Source organism: Canis lupus, chromosome 4 (genome assembly GCF_003254725.2).
Source record: "Canis lupus dingo isolate Sandy chromosome 4, ASM325472v2, whole genome shotgun sequence".
Classification (NCBI taxonomy): domain Eukaryota; kingdom Metazoa; phylum Chordata; class Mammalia; order Carnivora; family Canidae; genus Canis; species Canis lupus.
The window spans coordinates 4,924,970-4,928,932 of NC_064246.1; the positions used below are offsets into that span (position 1 = coordinate 4,924,970).

Sequence of the window (3,963 nt, forward strand, 5' to 3'; positions counted from 1 at the left end):
CTCTCTCTCAAAAAAAAAAAAAAAAAGAAAAAAGAAAAAAAAGAAATTTAAATACAGCCCCCCCCCCCGTTTTTAACTTTTTGAGGAACCTCTATACCATTTTGCAAAGTGGCTCCAACATCCTTGCCAACACTGGTTTCTCGTGTTGTTGATTTTAGCCATTCTGACAAGTGTGAGGTGGTATCTCCTTGTAGTTTTGATTTGCAATTCCCTGATGATGAGTGAGGTTGAACATTTTTTCATGTACCTGTTGGCCATCTGGATGTCTTCTCTGAACAAATGTCTGTTCATTTCTTTGCCGATTTTAATTGGATTATGTGTCTTCTGGATATTGAGTTGTATTAGTTCTTTATATATTTTGGATACTAATCCTTTATCAAATATGTCATTTGCAAATATCTTCTTCCATTCAGTAGGTTGCCTTTTAGTTTTGTTCATTGTTTCCTTCATAGCGCAGAAGCTTTTTACTTTGATGTAGTTCCAATAGTTTATTTTTGCTTTTATTTCCCTTACCCCAGGAGACATATGTAGAGAAATGTTGCTGCAGCTGATGTCAGACAGATTACTGCCTATGCTCTCTTCTAAGATTTTCATAGTTTCAGGTTTTTAGGACTTTCATCCATTTTGAGTTCCTTTTTTGTGTATGGTGTAAAAAAGTGGTTCCGTTTCATTCTTTTGCATGTAGCTGATCAGTTTTCCCCAAACCAATTTTTGAAGAGACTGTCTTTTTCCGACTGGATATTCTTCTCTGCTTTGTCAGAGATTAACTGACCTTATAATTGTGAGTTTATATCTGGGTTCTCTATCCTGTACCATTGATATATGTGTCTATTTTTGTGCCACTACCATACTGTTTTGGTTACTATAGCTTTGTAATATAACTTGAAGTCTGGAATTGTGATACCTCCAGCTTTGCTTTTCTTTTTCCAAATTCTTTGGCTATTCAGGGGCTTTAAAAATATGGAATGTTTCATGAATTTGCATATCATCCTTGTGCAGGGGTCAAGCTGATCTTCTCTGTATCATTCCAACTTTAATATATGTGCTGCCAAAGTGAGCACTAAATTTTTGGCTTTTTTTTTTTAATTTCAAGTTATTTAAGTTCAAGTTAGTTATCATATATGGTAGAATTGGTTTCAGGTGTAGAATTTAGTGATTCATCACTTACATACAACATCCGGCACTCATCACAACAAGTACCCTCCTTAATACCCATCACCCATTTAACCCATCCTCTGCCCCAAAATATCAAATCTGCCATGCTGAGCCCTTAGGACCTCATGGCAGCAGTCATCTGCAGCCAAGCACTAGCATCTCTTTAACACAAGGCATGTACTCACCAGTTTGCCTGTTCCCATTCCCATCCCTCCCTGTGGTTACATTCTACTCACTTAATTCACTTCTTGTCCAGCCCCGGCAGGTATTGAGTTTTTGACTCCTGATCTACACTATGTGCCAAAAAATCTGCTTTTTCCAGTGACAACAAAAATACTAAGAGTCTTCATTGGACTAGCCCCATCAACTTCTTCCATTTTATAGCATCTCCTTTGCAGCTCCCTCCCTCAATGCACTGATATCCATGCACTGGTTGCTGGTTATCCCTTCCCTGCAAGGATTGCCAGCCTGACCCCAGAAGGACAGGCCATGGGCATAGCTTCTTTTGAGACAGCTCCATGAAGCCTTCCCCAACTCCCAGAATCCCTCTGTTGCACACACAGAATCACATTGCCATTTAGTTGAATTGTACAGATTAAGAAATGTACATTGTACAGATTAAGAAATGGAAAATTCTAGCATCTCTGTAAGACAGGGCATGCACTCACCAGTTTGCACTCAAGAATTGCATGGAATGAAAACTGTGTAAAACTGTGACTGGAGCTCAGGCAACATGGACATGGGAATTTCTTGCCAAACCACGTGCTATTCATGAGGCTCTTGCCTCAGCGCCCCTCACATCTCCACCGCAGGGCATAGTGCCACACGCATAATGAGGGCTCTCCCACGGACTGATTGGTTGAATACTCACTCGGTGCTCCTGGCCAAGCAGTTCTCTCTGTTGAACAAATTACCTTTATACATTGCAGTCTCTAGAGCTGAGATGAGGGGGAGCTCACCATAATCTTCAAATCATTTAGCAATGTCTTAGAACCACTGGCCATGATACAAGGATCTAAGAAAAATGTCCCCTGTTGGAATGTGGAAAGAAAGGTGGGGGAAAGCAGGAATTCTGAGGCACTGTGATAGGGATTTTAGTTTTGTTTTCTGCTTGTTTTTATAAATAAAGTTTTATTGGAATGCAACCATACTCTGGTACGTCTTTGAATGGGTCCACTCACGCTATGTGGCAGGGTTGAATAGTTGAAGCCGAAACTGTATGGTCTGCTGATCCTAAAATATTTACTGTCTGGCTCTTTATAGAAAAAGTTTTCTGAACCTTGATGTAAACCATTCATCAGCCCTCAGGGGTGAATGTTATTATCCTCACTTAACCAAAGGGGAACTGGAATCAGAGAGGGTAGTGTGGCTTTCTCCATCTTGCCACCCAAAGTGTGGTAGGACGGAACACAAGTATTTGATTCCAAAACCCATCGTCATTTGACCGGATGCCCATGGAATAAAGTCCAAATTTCCTAGCAGGGATCAAACTCACTCATCCAACTTTATTCTTTCGTGTGCCTGTCGGGGCAGCAACTTTGAACTCCTTGCTGGCTTCCAAATACACTGTGCAACATTCTGCATCTGCATCTTTGTAAACAATATTTCTTTTCACCAAATCCCCGACCTCTCTCTTTGTAAGTGAAATCCCTTCGTGATGCATTGCAAATCTTACCTCCTCTGTGGAACCTGCTCTTTGTCAGACGGTTAATAAGACCAAGAGCCAACATTATTAGTATTTTCTTTGAGCTGTGGTCTAGGCTGGCCGCTCTGCTGTATGTTCTATGTCATCTTTTTATGGCAACCCTACAAGGTAGGCACCAGTAGTCTCATTCTCAAGGGGCACACACAGGTTGGGAGAGGTTAAGTGACTTGGCCAGGGTTCCAGAGCTAGTGAGATCTGGACCTGGGATTTGGTCCAGGTCTTTCTGATGTTCAAGTTCAGCTGTTATGACCACACTATATACAGCATCCGTTGTCTGCTCTCATGTTTTCTCCTACAGGCCTGGCTTGAGAGCATTTGCTTAGCCTAGGCTGACAACGGCTATCTCCTGGAGGCTGGGAACTCTTGGGTGGCAGCGACACGCCCCTTTACGACTGTAACCTGGCACGTGGAGGTGTCTCAGTAACTATTTGCCACCTCTCATTTCCGCTGGCCTGGGGGCCTTCCCTGCACCTCCCCACACCTAGGCTGGCTGGGGCCCCTCTTCTGAGATCCCCGATCACAGTGTGCTGCAGTGGGCTGGGAGCCACGAGAAGGCGGGGCTTGTGCCCCGTCTACGCCCCAGCTCCTGTCACATAAAATGCACCATGAAGTGTGCCGACTGATCACATGATAATGACAGCATCTTGTCTTTACCATGCCAACCCTGAACCTCATTTTATTGTTCTTCCATAGTATTTCAACAGCACTTGGCAATTTGGGGAGACAAGATTTCCCCATTTCCTTTCTGTTGGTGCCACCATATCTCTCCTCTGAGTGGACTGCATGCGGTAGACAACCCAGGCTCATTCCCTCACACTTACATTTTACTTTCCTCGCTTGGTATGTGTTTCTTTATTAACATTTGAAAAAGGTTCTTGGTTCATCCATAATTAAGTAAAAGTTCATAGCTGTGAATAAAAGACTGGTCAAAAGTAGCAACACCAAAAGGAGTCCTTTTTTTCCCCCAAAGCCTGCCTTCCTCTAGGAAACCCCCCAGTTCTGAGCAGTGATGTGAATCCACACATCCGTATGGGCTTACTCAGACTCAAGAAAGGGAAACGTGTTGAACTATCATCACTCACTGATAAATAATAACAGCAGCA

General features: G+C 42.8%; 1 non-coding gene across 1 annotated transcript; it reads right to left on the minus strand.

Moving 5' to 3' along the window:
• Positions 1-954: 954 nt before the first annotated feature.
• LOC112660936 (U6 spliceosomal RNA) lies at positions 955-1,061 on the minus strand. The gene has a single exon (XR_003137324.1). It is a non-coding gene; the product is annotated as a U6 spliceosomal RNA (small nuclear RNA).
• Between the last annotated feature and the right edge of the window lie 2,902 nt (positions 1,062-3,963).